This window comes from Tamandua tetradactyla, chromosome 14 (genome assembly GCF_023851605.1).
Source record: "Tamandua tetradactyla isolate mTamTet1 chromosome 14, mTamTet1.pri, whole genome shotgun sequence".
Taxonomy (NCBI): Eukaryota; Metazoa; Chordata; class Mammalia; order Pilosa; family Myrmecophagidae; genus Tamandua; species Tamandua tetradactyla.
The window spans coordinates 80,462,035-80,478,658 of record NC_135340.1 but is presented as its reverse complement, the minus strand read 5'-3'; the positions used below and the strand labels follow the sequence as shown (position 1 = coordinate 80,478,658).

General features: G+C 46.3%; 1 protein-coding gene and 1 pseudogene across 3 annotated transcripts in view; one reads left to right on the top strand and one right to left on the bottom strand.

The window, feature by feature from the left end:
• Positions 1-16,624, top strand: part of DAPK2 (death associated protein kinase 2) — a 157,654-nt gene that overhangs the window by 18,831 nt on the left and 122,199 nt on the right. The gene's annotated exons all lie outside the window — the stretch shown is intronic.
• Positions 13,638-16,509, bottom strand: LOC143656542 (WASH complex subunit 2A pseudogene; annotated as a pseudogene).

Sequence of the window (16,624 nt, the reverse complement as noted above, 5' to 3'; positions counted from 1 at the left end):
CTAGCTGCTCTAAGATACTGTAGACTAAAAGAAATATCGAAATAATGATTCAGCAATCACACTCATTTGTTAAACCCTACCTTCTCTGTACAACTCCACCATCATTTTGATCTTTCTCCCACTCTTTAGCTGTATTTGGGTTATGGTCATTCTAACTTTTTCATTTTGGAAGGGGCTGTCAATAATATGGGGTAGGGAGATGGAACTAGCTGATGTTCTGGAGAAGCTGGGCCCTCTAGGTTTCAGGACTTATCTAGTCCAGGGACACATCTGGAGGTTGTAGGTTTCTGAAATGTTACCCTAGTGCATGAAACCTTTGTACAGTCTTATATAATTCTTTAGGATTGGCAGGAATGGTTTTGGTTGGAGTTTGGCAGGTTATGATAGGTAGTAATGTCTAATTGAAGTTTGCATAAGAGCAACCTGCAGAGTAGCCTCTCAATTCTATTTGAACTCTCTCAACCACTGATGCCTTATTTGTTACATTTCTTTCCTCTGTTTTGGTCAGGATGACAAGCCAATTTCTTTATAGCTTCTGGGTCCACTTCTCATTCCTGTTGCATCCTTCCAGTGACTACCTTTCTCTTGAAAAACCAGGTGGTTGGCTTTCCCTGTGCTGGTCTAAGCCCCACCCATGTATTAACCTCTGGTCCAGTTCTCCTAGTGCTCAAATTCTTTTTCCTCCTAGAAAGCTGAGAGAAATGTTGGCTGCCAGCAGAGTTGGACAAACCTTTTCTACACTCCTACAGCACCTTGTGACACTCTCTTGTCATTATTTGCCTGCCAGTCTGCTTCTACCCTTTGCAGCACTGGCCCTTGGCAAAGAGCTACCCTAAATCAGGAATGAGCTTTCCAAGCATAGGAACTGGAGCTCATTCAGTTTTATCTCCTATTGCCTTACACAGTGGTGGGTTCATAGAAGGCTCACCATAAAAGTTTGAATGGAGGAATGAGTTCCGCTTTCCTTGGCTCCTGAGTCTATTCTGGCTTTGCCGTGGAGACATTTGGTAAGTTCCTTCTTCCTCTGTAGTTCTCAGTCTCCTTGTTGGTCCAACAAAGGGAATGGTGTAATGACCTCCATATCCTCAGCTCTAAACTTAATGATTCTGTGAACTATTGATCAAGGACATATTGGGTAGGAGATGCTTTGATGGCCACTAAGGAAAGATGAGGGGAGGTGAATGCAAATATATAGTTTGTACCTTGTGTGAGCTTACAGAAAGGTTGCAGAAGCAAGAAACTTAATAGTATTGGGCTCCATAGCAATTCAAGAACTGATAGGACATGGTTTATCTGAATGAACATTCGAATAGTACATGCGATACCAGTTCAGAACAGGGACCTACCTCCATGGCCTGGCACAGCCAGAGAAGGTTTTGGGAGGTGGGAGCTAAGTGGAACACTGAAGTGGGGTGGGGTTTGGATAGGCTGAGCTGGGAAGGTGGGCATTCCAGGTATAGATGCACTAGAGCTCCCAAGATGGACAGGAAAGTGCAGGGTGTGGTTGAGGGTTGATGATGATGGGCCCCCTGGCAATCGGAGGTCAGTTATGGTAGGGAAGTAGTGGACGAACCCAGAGTAGCAAGCAGAGGATGGACAAAAGGCTAGCCACCAAAGTTTTAATGTTGTTGGTCATTGGGTGATGAGAACTATGGATGATTTAAATTTGAAAGAACCCTATACCTTTCTGTATCCTCTAAATTTAAAACATTTAGCAGGTAGTTCTTTTGGCATATAAAAAAATCAGTTGCTTTTAAAATATTGCATGGTCAGGAGTTCGGACTTCATACTGGTTTTGAGCTGGAGAGAGGCAAGAGGAAAGTTTAATGTGGTTGGAGAAAGGGCATGGGACACAGACCAGAGAAGAGCGAATTGCTATAAAGAATGTAAGGGGATGAGGACCTGGAAGCTCCGTAAGTGTAAGTATGAGGTGTCATTGTTTTATATCCTGCACTGGAAAGAAAAGTCTCAGTAAATCTTGGCTGAAGGATTAGCAAGTTAGGATGGCAGCAGCTAGAAAGGAAGATAAAGAGATCATGTGAAAAATACATACTGGCATCTACAATGAGTCTTCCATTCCTTTTGGCAGAGAATTCTGACAGAGATACCCCTCTAACTTGGATGCCTCCCAAGGGGTTTGGAAAGAGTCATTTGTTATCACACCATTTTAGGATTTAGACTGGAAGGGCCCCAAGATACCATCTCTTTTCCCTGGACTGTGAGCCCTTTAGGGTAATTAACATTTTTAATTAGCTCTTCACGAAAGAATTCACCATGCACACATCCTTCTCTCTTGGGCATCATACAAGATGGCTTGACTTTTTCAAAGTCTACATTGTAGAGAACTTGTCTGTTGGCTGCAGTGAAGTGCACTTGTATGTATTATAGCTTAGGCTCCAATTCCAGCTAATGCCGCTGTGGTGGTTTGAAGCTGTATATACCACAGAAAAGCATGTACTTAAATCTAATCCACTTCTTTGGGTGTGGACCCATTGTAAGTAGGACCTTTTGATGAGCCTACTTCAGTTAAGATGTGACTCATGTCATTCAGGATTTGTCTTAATCCTATTATGGGATTCCTTTACAAACAGAGTGAATGAGAAAGACAGAGAGAGAGAAAGCCATGGAAGCAGGAAGTTGAAATCAACAAAACCCAGAAGAGAAGGGAAAGACCAGCAGACCCCACTGTGTGCCTTGCCATATGACAAAGGAGCCAGTCTTCAGGAAGAGGGCATTGCCTTGATTTGGATATTTTCACGGTCGCAAAACTGTTGGTTTGTTTAGCTAACCCATATCATAGTATCTGCTTGGAGCAGCCTAGAAAATGAAAACAGCTGCCTTTAGAAAGCTCTATTCGAAATAATTCTGGGGAACCTTTGTCTAATTTTGAAGAAAATGACCATTAACTGAAAACAGAGCTTGAACTATTCAAATGTAAATCACTGTAGGTGTGCTCATTTAGTGAAGAAAGTATTGTGCATTTCCTTTGTCTCTGCAAGATTGCCTAAGAGCTGGCCCCTATACCACTGTGAAGATTAGAGGACCCTTGTTGACATCATCCAGCATTTGCGTGGTTACCTTTATAGACCTGTACTCTTTACCTACAGGTATATATCTCTAATGCATTTACCTTCCCTTTTTGTTGCCAACTTGATTTCCTCTTTGTAGAACAGGTGCTTCTAGGGCAGGGACTGCATCTTCCCTTTACAATATCTGGTATGGTTAGGAATAAGTGGCTGGCAGGCTAAACTGAAGGATGTGGCTAACTCAGTTCCGTTATTTTGTCTACCATACCTGTCCAAATTTCCTAACTTCCAATACTTTTCTAGCTGTTCTATCCATGCCTTTTTATGAGCACTTTATCTCTCATCTCCCTTCCTCTTTTCCACTTACCTGGTTCTATTCAGCCTTCAAGCCCAGTGAATAATATCTCTTTTCCCCTTGAGGTCTTCCTCTGGGTTCTTCCCCCAAGCCTCTTCCATTGCTCCAGTTTCAAAACCTTTAGAGTCTGTGCCTCACACATAATTGATGTAAAGTAGGTTTTCTGGGTGTTCCTTCTGTCTTCTAAGCCAGACTGTGACTCCTTTGAGACCAGGGGCCAAGGTTTGTCCTTTTTTTTTTTACATGGGCAGGCACCAGGAATCGAACCTGGGTCCTCTGGCATGGCAGGCAAGCATCCTTGCCTGCTGAGCCACTATGGCCCACCCGGTTTGTCCTTTTTAATGTTCCTACTACCCCTATCATAGAGCTAACATCATAGTAGGCACTCAACAAAGACAGGGGCCAGAGCTACTATAAGCTTTGCTCAGTCCGTGCTGAGCCCCTGAGGGCTCTGAGTTCCAGTCTACTGGATGGTGCTCCTAGAGATGGAGCTTCTCTATAGGAGAAGGTAGAAATGCAATAGCACCATTTCCATCATGGCTCTGTTCACATGACCTTCTTTGTTTTCTTGCCTGGAGGTGGCAGGGGATGGATGGGGGGTAGGCTGAGAGTACAGAGCTGTTGACATCCCAGCAGCTGCACAGAATGCTCACTTGTTCTCCTTCTCATATGCCAGAATCTCTCCACATTGCAGGCTTCTTTTGCACTAGTTTGAACCTAGCAGTTTCTGTCCTGCTCCTGCCTCTCTAGGAAGTGGTTGAGCCTGGTTCTGTGAGCCCAGGTTCAGTGCTTAATCCCAGAGAGAACATATTCTAGGGCTTCCCCTTGTGGGTGGGGCTTGATTTCAACTGAGAAGAAAAAGAAAAGTCCTCTTGCCATGGGAGCTCCAGATAAGGGTAGTGGCTTTCTTGAGGGTGTCTGAAAATAAAAGGAGTAGAAAGACTCATCTGTGACGTCTGGGTCATTAGCCATGGACTTGGAGTAAAGAACTTGATTCAAGGTCCACTTTGGCCCCCAATATATTGTGTGGCCTGAGGTAAGGCACTTTCCTTCTCTGGGAGTCATGCAGCATGTTGGTGGCAGAAATAGGACTTGAATGTGATCTCCTCACTCCAGGTGCTTTGCTTTTTCTGTTACTCCACATAAACACAACAGGAATTTGGTGTCCTACTAAGTCACCTGTCCTTTCCCTTTTGACTTGTTCTTTTTAGTACCTGAGGTGCGCTTGGGAGCAGGTTCTTTCCTCCAGAGGCCTGTCTCAGAGGGCTACCCCCAAACCATGATCCTCCTACATTTCCTTTCTGTACATATTTTCCTTTAGGCTTCAGACTCCCTTTGGTAACTGCAAAGGGAAGACATAGAGAAAGTGGTATTGCTTCGGTGAAACAAGTAATGCCTTCCCGTAGTTGGTGCTCAATAAAAACTTGTCATATGAATCAGTGAATGCATTCTAGCTAGAGATAAAAGAATTGATATCATGGCATCATCTTAATCATTATTGCAAGAGATCAGCACACTCTTGGAAAGGGTGAAACTGACTCTGTGAAACTGACTATCTCAGAGCAGCACTTGCCCAATTTCCAGTCCTAATGACGTGGGTTCTGTTTCCTGCTGCCCTTTCAGCTGTCTCTCCACGTTGATGCATTCAGTGAGACAGTGCAACAGGAGAGAGCATAGATGTGGGAGTGAAGGGGTCCAGGGTTTGGAGGTGTACTATCTTAGGCAAGTTAGTCCCCCTACTGCCCTCCTACCCAGGGCCTCAGTTTTCCCATCTCTAATATTCAAATGTCTTCCAGCACTAGCCTCCTGTAACTTTCATGATTATGAGAAGGAATCTTGCTGGGCCAGAGGCCACCTCCTCAAAGAGAGCAGAAGCACTCACCTGTGCTGTGGCCTGTGGCATAGTAGAGCCTCCGGGTGCCAGAGATTAGACAGGAAGGCTTGGCACCAAGTTCGTGACCAGTACCTGTTTTAGCAACACGGCTAATAAATATTGACTGTGTAGCACAAAAACGGAAAGCAGAAACGACCACATTTACTCACTCGGTGGACAGAAGTTCACTAACCTCTGATAAGACAAGATGTAGTTATGCAATGTGTAGACTGTGTCACTGACAAGTTAGTTGTTTACGGTGGGGAGAATGAAAATAGGACAAGGAAGCCTTCTATGGGCAATTAACAGCTGCTTTCCTGTCTGTGCTGGCTGCCTTGCTTATTCATTTATTTGTTTTTAAATGAATGAATACGTGTGTACATACAGGCATATAGAAGAAGACTGGCAGGAAATGCACCATTAAATTCTCACTATGGCATTTTCTGGAGATGGTGAAATTGACACAGATTTGTTTTTTCCATTGACTTTTTCTATCTCCCATACTGTCTACAATGATCACATGTTACTTTTATAATCAGAAGAGGACAATGTATTATAAAGAAAATATTTTTCTTTGAAGAGTCTGAAGGACCTTCCAGAATCATTCAAAGACCTCCAATCTTTGTGTTTTGCCCACTGCATGTTATGTAGTTCCATAGCTATAGAAAGAAGAAAAAAGTCCGTATGAGAGAAGTTCCTCTTCTGAATAAACCCTGATCTAAGCTTGTTTATTTATTGATTTGTACCCACAGAAGTAGAACGCAGTGGAAAAACTATTCCAGTCACTTGAGATTTCAGGATTTATTTTCCAAGTAAACAGACATTTACTGTTGTGAGCGTTTTGTGTTTGCCAGCCCTGCACTCCACAGTGGCCTGGCCTAGCTTGGCTCAGAGCTGGGCAAGCCTGAGAGCAGGGCCCTCTGATAAGTGGTTACGTGTGAGCTGAAGGCAAGAGTCACACACTGAACAGTGACTAGACCTTAGAATCTGGTAATGGGGGTGGGGGAGGGAGGGTCATTCTAATAATAATTACCACTGAATAAGTGCCAATCACGTTCAGGAGACCTTCGTACATTATTACTCATCTTTATAAACATTGTGTGATACCTTTTATGGATGAGGAAACCACAGTCCAGAGAGGCTAAGTTGTTTCCCCGAGGCTCTGGAAACGATTCAGCAGCAAGTCCGGGATTCAAATCCAGGTCTACCTGACTGCAAAGCATTTGCTCTTCCCAGCAGGCCAGGCTGTCTATCAAGTAGTTCGGGCTTTTGCACTGGAGAGCAGAACTTCCAAAGGGAGCCTGAGGTCACAGGCAAGGCACAGGCAGTCTCCACCCGGGACTGTGGTGCTCTGAATGAAGAAGCAGGCCCAAGTGTGAAACCCTGGCCATGTCAGCCCTGGCTTGCCTAGCTCTGGGATGAGCCAGCAGGGTCAGTTGGTCTTCACTGTGGGGCCACAAGGACAGTGAGGCAGGTGGGCCTTCTTTGAGATTCCTCCAGGCTGGACCTTCATCCGCTGACTCCTTGTGGAATAGGGGAGGCGTTTGGGGGAGGAGGGAGTTGGAGCGTGAGGTTGCAGCATCAGGCCTGTGGGTGAGGAGAACTTGGTCCACAGGCCCACTTCCTACCTGGTTAGTTAAAACTTAGCCACGGGCGGGCCACGGTGGCTCAGCAGGTAAGAGTGCTTGCCTGCCATGCCCGAGGACCTGGGTTCGATTCCCGGTGCCTGCCCATGTTTAAAAAAAAAAAAATTAGCCACTCAAATAAACAAACCAGTATATATGTAAAATGGAATATTACACAGCAGTAAGAAGAAATGAGGTCCATAGACATATGATAACATGGATGAACCTTGAAAACATAATGTTGAGTGAAATAAGCCAGACATAAAAAGATAGATCCTATATGACTTCACTAATATGAACCCCCTAGAAAATGTAAATTCAGACTCTTAAAAGCACTGGTTGGGATCACCAATTCAGTATCATAAGAACGCCATGAAAATCCTTGACTTGTTCCCAATTGTAAATGAAACTGCTTCTAAAATTTCAGCAGTAAAAACGGTATTAGGGCTAGTTTTTGGATATACACTTTTCATATTAAGTAAGTTTCTTTGTATTGTTGGTTGAAGACTTCATCATAAACATTTACGGAATGTTTTCATGCCTCTGTTGAGATGACTGTGTGGTGTTTCTCTGTTAATGTATGACTATGCTGAATTAAAAAAAGAATAGATCTAAAAACAGAAGGAACTTAACCACTCAAGGAGTCTCTGGGTTGTTTAGCTTCTTAGCCCTTTCAGTAGGGCTCATTTCTGAGCCTGGAGCGGCCATTACTTCTTTGGGTTCACAGGCCTCGCAGCTGGCCAGGAGCTTCAGTTCCTCTCCCACTTCCACTGGAAATCTCTCTACCTGCAAACTGTAACTTGAGAGTGCTTGTGTCTGTCCCATGGCCAGGAGTAGGGCCTGCCTTCTGAGAATGTATGCCTCAGTGTTGGATTTTATCAAAATTGGTTTCCACTTATTTTCTTAGGAGAAAGGATGTGTGGGTGTTTTAGGAGGAGGGATTGGATTGTGGTATGTGGTGTCCTTAAAAAAACATTTTTTTGGCCCAGGGAGCTGTGTTGATTGAAGCCCAGCAGCATCCATTATGGAAATGGCTCATCTTGTGGTTTCCCACCCTTGTGGCTGGAATATTTTTGGCTTCCTGGCAAAGCCATAGACGTTTTTGTGATTTGATGGAGGAAGTTTCAAGTTACCAAAATTGAAAGCAGCAGTGGCTTTTGTACCCTCCTCCTGGCCCAGGAGTCTGCGTTCCCCTGAGATTCACAATGTGTCTGTTTTTGATATAAGGATGATAATTACAATCATCACCTACATTTGTATGGTTTATAAAGCACTCTCACAGCTGAATTTCATTCAGCTCTCATGGCTTCATTTCTAGATAAGCAGGGATAATTCAACCCTCTGTTACAGAAGAGAAAACAGAGGCTCAGAGAAGGTAAGTGACCTACTCTCTGTCACACAGCTAGGAAGAAGTAGCGTCAGAACATGAGCCAAGGTTTTCTGCCTCCAGACAAGGGAAGGGAGGGAGGTTTGCACCCAGTTTAAAATATAGACCTGCATGTATCCTGGAATTCATAGGGAGATATTGAGCAACAACTCACTGAGACGGTCCTAGGCCCAGCAGAACCAACCTCAGTAAAGGATGGGACGGACTCCAAGGTCTGGTTTGGCACTTTGCGTGGAACTTTGCCCTCTTCCTCAGCCTCCTATGGCTGCTGTCTCTATGTGGTCTTTATTTTATTTTTGCATGGGCAGGCACCGTCTATTTGGTCTTTACAGCTGCCCTTGTAGGCAGCCGGGTAGGCGGGTACTATTAGCCCCATCTTATAGATGAAGAAACTGAGGTTTCAAGTGACTGGGTGACTCACTCAACATCAACTATTCCTTATTCACAAAACATGAATTTATTAGGTGTTTATTGGAGGAACACAGGGGACTGAGATCACAGCTAGTGAAGAGGGAAAGGAGGGTCTTGAAGTCAAGTCAGAAGAGGGAAGCTGTAGGTGCTCACAAACTCTACTAAGCAAATAATCGAAGAACCTGCATATTATGAACTTTTTTAAAGTAGGAAGACTACATTTATTATATTGTATTTGACAAAGAGGTTACTTTTATCAGTGATAGAAAAAGGTAGAAACAACTTAGGGTGAGAAGCCAAGTTCTATGTGGAGATGCTGATGGGAGGATGTTAAGAAAGGTTTGGAAATGGGTGGGCATTAGCTGATACAGCTCCAAATGGACAGGTAACTCTATGATGAAAACTATCTTATTTTCTAGCTCCTTCCATGGCCAGTCTATCAGCTTCTTCATTGCCTTAGATGCCACATGACCAGGAACATATTTTCATTGAAAATCCATTCCTTGGCTCAAAATCTGCTCTGTTGACAACGTCACTTTTGGAAGCCATTTCTTTCCAGTTACCAATCTAGTCTGTCCTGTCTTTGATGACAGACTCACTATCTCTTTCAATAATGAGTTTATCCAGGTTTGGCTCTTCGCTTGCTCAATTGCTGTGTGGGCTGCCTGCAGTTCAGCTCTTTGGTTTATCTGCCATCCAGAAACCCTCTCACTTACATTTAGAGGATGGCCAGGCCCCCAGTAGACTCCAAATCCTGCTTTTGCACCAGTTCTTCCATTGTTTTTGCAGTTGCCATCTACATAAACAGTTGGAGTGTGGTCTCAGCCCCTAACAGAAGCCTGTCCCTGTTGTCCCCAGGAACTCATGTTGTCCTTTTCCAAGCCAGTCACTCAGTGCCATCCCAGTATCCAGCTAGGGGTATCTTTGGTCTCCCTGAACTTTTGACTTAACTGGAGAACCTGAGGCAGGTGTCAGAGTGACCTGCTCAGAATGCCTCACGTGGTTCCAGGTCCTGAGAAGCCCAGCCTACTGCTGTTCCCTTGAACCCCCTGGTGGTCAGTCTCTCAGCACCTACCTTGGTTATTTTAGCCCCATGTGTCTCAAGCAGGCCTAGGGCCTGGCCAGAGAAAGCATGGCTTCACATCCTGCATCACCCAGGAGGCAGGACAACTGCATTCTGGCCCCAGCTCCTGGCTCCAGGGCTGACTGATTAGGCCATCTTGGGTGAACAGTTCCCTCCCTGGGCCCCAGTTTCATCCCCTGTAAACTGAGGGCTCGTTGGGCTCGGTGACGTTGAGACTCCCGCCCCCAGTCGCACCTGGGAACAAACCAGTGGCAGTGCCAAGGGGGTGCTGGGCCCCTCGCAGGTGTGGGCCATCCCTTTGCCCAACATATGTGCCTCGAGGAGTGAGCCTGCCTGTTGGGTGTTGAGAATTCCTTCCTACCATTTCCTGTCTCTTTTCCATGTGTGTAGGGGGGAGGGGAGGGGCAAGGGTGGGAGGTGAAATCTGACAGATGCTGTCCCTCAGCCAGCTGGTCCCTTTCATCACCCTCAGTGCCTACACCTGGCTGCCTCAGGGATGTGGAAATACCCTCCTTCAAGCCTCCATTTTCTCTGCTGCAGAATGACTTGGTGATTTCGGCCTGAGCCTCTGGGAGTTCTGCAGCCCAGTGGTTTCAACCCCTGTCCCTCCATCCAAGAGGGGGGGATCCAAGAGTTGGTTTTCCCAGGCCTTGAGCCCCCAGTGGCAGCCTTCCCACCAGCTCACCATGAATGCCCTGTGCATCCATCCATGCCTGCTTCCCAGGGCTGCCGCACGTCACCACAGACCGGGTGGCTTAAAACAAGAGAAATTTGTTCTGTCACAGTTTCGGAGACTAGAAGTCCCAAAGCAAGGTGTGGTAAGAGCATGCCCTCTTAATGGCTCTAGGGAAGGAATCCTTCTTTGCCTCTTCCAAGCTTCCAGTGGTGGCCGGCCACCCTTGGTGTTACGTGGCTTGTGGCTGCATCACTCCAGCCTCTGCCGCCATCTTCACGTGGCTTCTCCCAGTGTGTCTCTGTGTCTGTGTCTCACCTCTTTGGATAAGGACACCCATCATATTGGATTAAGAGCCAATCCTACTTCAGTGTGATCTCATCTTATTAAATCTGCAATGATCCTGTTTCTAATTAAGGCCACATTTGAGGCACTGCGAGTTTGGACTTCACCATATCTTTTGGGGGAACACAGTTCAACCCACAACATCATCCTTCCATGCTTTGCTCTACTGTATGTCTTCCTAAAGGCTGCCCCTGCCTATCCCAGGCCCTGCCCACTGGAGTCCCCTTTCCCTCCTGCAGCCCCTGTGACATGTGATCCTACAACCATTATTTGGCTCTTCCTAAATTTAGGCTGCCTTGCCTTCTGCCCTAGATGTCCCTTCTTCCTGGCTGGGCTGAGAGCCCCTTGAGGACAGCTCTAGGGTGTGGGTCTCGTGTCCACCACAGCCACGAGAGCATGGTGGGCCCAGACCAGTGCAACAGAAAAACTTTGTTATGGATGTAAATAATGATGATAATAGTTACTACCATTTATCATGCTCTTCTTGTATGCAGACCACGTGCTGGAAATTTTACACGTGCCATTTCTAATTGTTGTCACAATAACCCTGGAGGCAGGGCTTATTTACCCCACTTTATAGATGAGAAACTGAAGCTCAGGGAGGTCAAGTCTCTCATAGCCCCAGTTACCCCAGGATTAAAATCCAGGCCTATTAGACTCCAAATCCAGAACATTTCTGAAATCACACTACATCTCTCTGATGATGGACTCTGAGAAACGTGCTAGAGAAGGAGAGTGCCGGTTGCTTTTGGGGGGCTCATAGATGAAAACGGTCAGGTGTAGAGGGGGTTCAGAGTGGACGGGCAGGACCACGGCTGTGGGATCCCCTGGTGGCAAGGGGCTTGATGAGACAACATGGCGGGGCAGGTGAGGGGGGTTATGGCTATGGCCCATGCGTCCAGCTGGCCTGAAACACTCAGGAGTAAGGCCTCCCTGGGTTGGGTGAGCCCTGCAGAGCAAAGTCGACCTTATTTCTTTGAACTCCTTTCTTGGGGGGTGGGGGGGATCCCACTACCACAGGTCTTATGATCGCTGTTACACAAAGATGACAGATGTCTCCCGGGAATGCCTGAAAACCCCACGCCTCCTTCCTTATCCCCCTTTTCCCTTGTGTCTTAGTTTCCTGGGGCTGAGAAACAAACTCCCACAAAGTGGATGGCTTACCACAACAAAAATTTATTCTCTCACAGTTCTGGAAGCCAGAAGTCTGAAAACAGGGTGTTGGCAAAGCTGATTTCTTGAGGAGGCTCTGAGGGGAAATCCATTCTGTGCCTCTCTTAATTTCAGGTGCCTGCTGTTAATCCATGGCATTCTTTTGCTCTGTCTTGACATCACCTTCTCCCCCATATGTCCCTGTATGCCCTCCTTTTCTGTCCATCTAATGTCCCTTTGTGTCACTCTTATAAGGACATTTGTCATTGGACTTAGGGCCCATCTAATTAATCCAGGATTACCTTATCTGGAGATTCTTAAATTAATCACATCTACATAGATACTTTTTTCCAAATAAGGTCACATTCACAGGTTCTGGGGGTAAGAACATGGGCATATCTCTTTGGGGGTCACTATTCAACCACTCTACCTGCCCACCCTTTTTCCCTCCTGGAGTTGCCTGAGGCCACAGGGGTCAATGTCCTCACTCATGCTGGGCTGGGCGCCCACAGCAGCTGTTTCCCCTCCCCCCACAGCTCCTGAAGCCTTGTAGTCAAATGGTTCCTGGTCCCCTGGACCAGCCGTGGGAGGACGTTGTATAAAGAGCTCACAGAGCCCTGGGATTAGCTGCTTTTGAATTTTAGAGCCGTAATTCCCACCTGGAACATGCTGCTCTCTTGTCCCATGAGGCATAGACAGGCGAGAAAGTGTCCTTGGCATCCAGGGCCCCCTGGGTCAGCCAGGCTGTTTGTTCACCTGCCAGACTATGGCTGGCACAGGCCTCTGACCACTGCAGTACCCTGTCCTGCCTCCTCCCCCTTATTTGCCACTTTGCGAAGGTCTGCTCTTCTTCTCTTCTTCTGTCTGGATCTCTCCGTCCTTCCCTGCCCACCTCCTCCTAAGAGTCTTCCTAACTACAGTCTTGGTTGTCTGTACCACGCATCTGTGCAATTTATCCTCCCTCTCTCAACTGCAGCATGTCTTGTGTTTATTTAGTATTATTGACTTCTCTGAAGGGTCAGGTCTTGTTTTACCAAATAGATATACCCTTCCTGTAGGCAGGAAACTGTGACTCCTGTGGCACATTGCACCTGGCCTTTGGTAAACACTTACTGATGCCCCTTTTGCTACTCAACTGGCAAAGGAAAGTGTTTATGGGCCCCTGTTGTTGTCCCACTTCTGTTCCTAAATTGTTGGGTGACTGAGCAAATTACTGACTTCCAGGGTTTTCACTTCATCCTCTGGGACAACTGAGTGTTGGACTCTTAGATGCTCTCCAAGGTCCCTTTCAGGTTGAACATTCTATGATTGTCCCAACAGCCCTCAGGTCTCTGAAGAATCATGTCTGATCATGGCAAGGCCTGGACCAACATGAGGGGTCTCCCTGTGAACAAGTTAGGGTCAGAGCCACTCAGCCCTCAACCCCATTACTGGTGCCCCCTCAGGGAGTATTCCTAACAACTCAAACTGCAGGATGGACCACACTTTTCTCCATAAGGCAATCTATTTTTTTCCATTTGTGAAACATTTTTTTTTGTTTTGTAGTGCTAAAATGGGTGCAGAAAAATAGTTACAATGGGTAAGGAAGGAGTGAGTGAGTTGTTTCGGTATTTGCTTTTTGTTATCCAGTTAAGACTCTAAGTGTATAAGACAGCGTGATTAACTCCAGGTTTTAGCCAAAGAGTGGTGTGGCTGCCCCAAATGCTCTACTGGCCTCCAGAGCCATTCAGTGGGTCATCAGATATGCTGGACACCTTGTGCTCAGAGCTTTGTTCAAATGCTATCTGTACAGATGGGTTTTTTGGTTTGGTTGTCTTAGCCTGGGTACCAAAGGAGAAGATACCATCCGTGTCATCCTCAAATATTGACTTAGCTTCCACTTTCTTTTTGGACTTTTCTTTTGGTTTTAAAGTTAGGTCAGCAAAAACATCAATGTAATCAAATAAGTTGGGTTCCAGTGTTCTTTCCTTCTCCTTTGTTTGTTTGTGATGCTTTAGTTGCTTCTGTAGCAAATATATCATCCTCAAAAATAACCCGTGTTGTAGAGCATCCTGTTGACTGTTGGATTTTGACCCATTCTTCTTACTTCTCTGATCTGTAAAGAGAGCATCTCCATCTTCCAGGAGAGGAAAGGGATTTATTTTCATTGCTGGTTTTGGTTTAACGGACTGAGAGATCATTGTCACTACCTGTCTCCTCTAGAGCAGGAAAAATGGAGCTCTTTCCTTTACTTCCCCCTGGCTGGTTGGGCAAAGTCTCTGCAGTCTTCTCCTTGGCTTTTGTTTTGTACTGAGATCCAGCACCTTTAGAAAAGATATCCCCAGAATCGAAAAGGTTGTCCCCAAGGGGCTGACCCAGGGATTTTGCAAAGGGACTTCTGTCCACTTCAGTCACAGAACTACCTTCCAAAGTCAGAATGGCAGCTGCCTCAGCCTTCTCAGAGCCATCTTCTCCACAGACCCTGGGCAGTGTCTGACAGCCATCCGGTGAAAGCACAGTGTCTCCTAACTGCATTGGGTCCTCTGAGGACACTCGTGTCCTCTGTCTCGCTGGATGCCTGGGCAGCCAGCCACCAAGCTGCTCGGGTCTGCCGTCTGCGTTTCCCTCTCACTTTGACTCGGCTCTTGTTTGCACTATGTAAGGTGTCTGCCTGAACTGGACAATCAAATCTCACTCCGGCCTCTGCAAGCCCAGGAAGAATGTGTGCGCTCTCCAGATCATGGGTCCTTTCAGGATCATGTGGCTCTGGCCAAACAGGCTTCATTCGGGAGATCTGGGGAGGTGCTGAAGGCAGCAAGGTTGCTGGGTTAATTGCTAAATTTGCCTCAGGTGTTTCCTATTTCCATGTGTGTGTGTGTTTTTTTTTTTTCTTTGATACTTGGAGTAGATTCAGGTTGTTTCTGGTTCTCGAAAGAAGAAACAGAGTGGTCTTTTTTCACTGCCCTCTTCTTTTCTGGTATCAGAGGCTGGGACTTGGCCGAATCGAAAAGATCATCGTCTTCCTCATCCCCAGACTCCCAGCACTCGGCTGTCACAACCTGGGTTTTCTGGTGCCAGAGAAGAGGTTGACAGCTGGGTCCTTCTGGAGCTTGTGGCTGAAAAGGCGCTCCTCATCCTGGAAGATACCTGTGCTCTTGGGGTGGGCAGCAGGATCAGGACTTTTTCCTACTTCTTTCTGCAGAGTTTGGGTGCTGTTTTGAGCTTCAGTTTTATCATCTTCCTCATCAAACAAGCTAAGAACAGTTTTGGTTCTATCCTTGGCTCCTTTATCCAATGGGGATGGTGAAGAAAACAAACCAGAATGCTGGACTCTTTCTTGAGCAGATCTAGTTAACAGCCTTTCCTTTTCTGACTCCTTGGCCACATCGGTTGTCCCAAATTCTGGTGGTTGGAGGTCACCCTCAAGCCCCCTTTTCACTGGTGACACTCCAAACGGTGCCTCCTTCTCTTCATCACTGAACAACACAGGTGTTGCCTGAGGGACTGCTCATTGTCCATGGCTCCCAGAACTGGCCCCATCAAGTGACTGGTCACCACCAGCAGCCTCCCAAGCAGAACACTGGATTTCCATGTGGCAGTCAGCCCTATTACATCAGCTGTGGGGTATCTTATGGAGGCTCCTGTGCATGGTGCTAGAAGCTTGGTGAATGGATATTGGGAACCTCCAGCCTTTGGGGGTTAAATGGCTACCCCAGAGCAGATATTTTCTGATCTCCAAAGGTCTGGATCTAAGTTCGTGAGCTTTGAGCTCTGGGGACTTCTGCAGAGTTCCATAAGGCCATCTTGATGCTGACTCCGCTTCCCAAGAGTCACGTTCTCTGGGGTGGGTGAAGGCTATTTTGGAGCCTGATTGTAAGAAAATAAACATTTGACTTGTGTCGCTGCAACCTTAGCGAGGACTCAGGCAGCTGAGCCTCCTGGCCCAGAGTCCTAGATTGGAGCCTTTGCCAATCACAACCACAGAAGGTTGAGCCCTCTCCCATTTGCTAAGTGAAATGACTAATTAGTACTGAAGAGGGAGATTTCTATCTGCTCACAGTGGCATCAAGATTTATTTGCATGAGGCTAGAACACTTTCAGGGACTGGGTCCTTATTTCCTCTGCTCTGATGTGATGTTCAGCCAACTGTATTTTTCCAGAATGGATAATTTTTCAAATCCAGTTTGCTTCACCAGGCACCACCAAGAAACCTGTAGCTCTGGACACTTAGTAGCAACCTCCTTCCGTGGTCCGCAGTCATTCTTAGAAGGAATGCATTCTTATCTTGGCCTTAATTCCTTCTCTGGCAATGTGGGGGTTGGACTAGATGATATCTAAGGGCCCTTCCTGATCATACGTTCTTTACTTTTAAATTCTTGCCCCTTCTCCCAGCGAACACTCCTGTTTTCTTAAAGTATTTGCTTCCGTAGGACTGCCCACAAGGTAATCAGAGACATTTCGGCTGCCTGGAAGCCTCCCTCCTGGTTTCATTTTTCTGCTTTTACTAAGTCTTAAAGGCACCTGGTGTTGTTTAAGCTGTTTGTTTCTGGACTCTTCAGATAACGCAGATAAACTTAATGTTTCCTGACTTGCAGCCATCCAGCCTCACATCTCAGTAACGGAAGGAAAATGTCTCAGCCCTGGGCAGAAGTTAAGGCAGGTTTACTCCCATCTCCATATTCCCATGCGGAAATGAGGGAGTTGGACTGGTCTG